Consider the following 709-nt stretch of genomic DNA (forward strand, 5'->3'; position numbering starts at 1 on the left):
TATCTTTAAAATCGATATTTACTACATTTTTTAAAAGATTAGGCTTTAAAAAGTTTGTACAAATTTGAATCAAAAAATTAAATGATTTTGGTTGCAACAAATGGATACGTGTTTCTGTTGCTTGGAAAAATGCATTATAAGCATTAAAAAAATTTAAAGTGTAATGTAAAAACAATAAATATGCTTTTGTTTCTACATTTTGCATTATACATAATATATTATCCCCAGTTTTCTCACTCATAACCATTTCATTCAAAAAATATTTAAGAGTATCCCAAGATTCAAGAATTCTTTCCACGCATGCGTGGTGAAAGAGCCATCGTGTATCAGATAATTTTAAAATTTTGTGAGTGTTTTCTTGAAAACATTCACAAAATTCTTGATAAATAGCGGATCGCTTGGGACTACTATTAACAAAAGTTGCAATTTTCTTTAGAAATTCCTCGCAAACTGGAGGTATTTTAGCACATGCAGCATGCGCGGCTAATGCGGCAGAATGACACGGACACGAAAATGTCAAAACATTTTTGCATTTTTCTTCCAATTTTCTCTTAAATGATAAATGTTTGCCAGTCATGACAGACGCATTGTCACATGACAAAGCAACAATATTTTGAAATAGTATTTCAAGCTTCCACATTTCAAGTTTAAATACATTGAACAATTTTTCCGCACTACAATCTGCCGCATTAAGATCAATTAATTTTAC

At 30.3% G+C, this 709-nt stretch overlaps 1 protein-coding gene across 1 annotated transcript in view; it reads left to right on the plus strand.

Moving 5' to 3' along the window:
- The window catches only part of LOC105449532 (leukocyte elastase inhibitor-like), a 4713-nt gene that overhangs the window by 2869 nt on the left and 1135 nt on the right, over positions 1-709 (plus strand). The window lies entirely within an intron of this gene.

The sequence above is a fragment of the Wasmannia auropunctata genome, unplaced genomic scaffold, assembly GCF_000956235.1.
Source record: "Wasmannia auropunctata unplaced genomic scaffold, wasmannia.A_1.0 LD336076.1, whole genome shotgun sequence".
Lineage (NCBI taxonomy): Eukaryota > Metazoa > Arthropoda > Insecta > Hymenoptera > Formicidae > Wasmannia > Wasmannia auropunctata.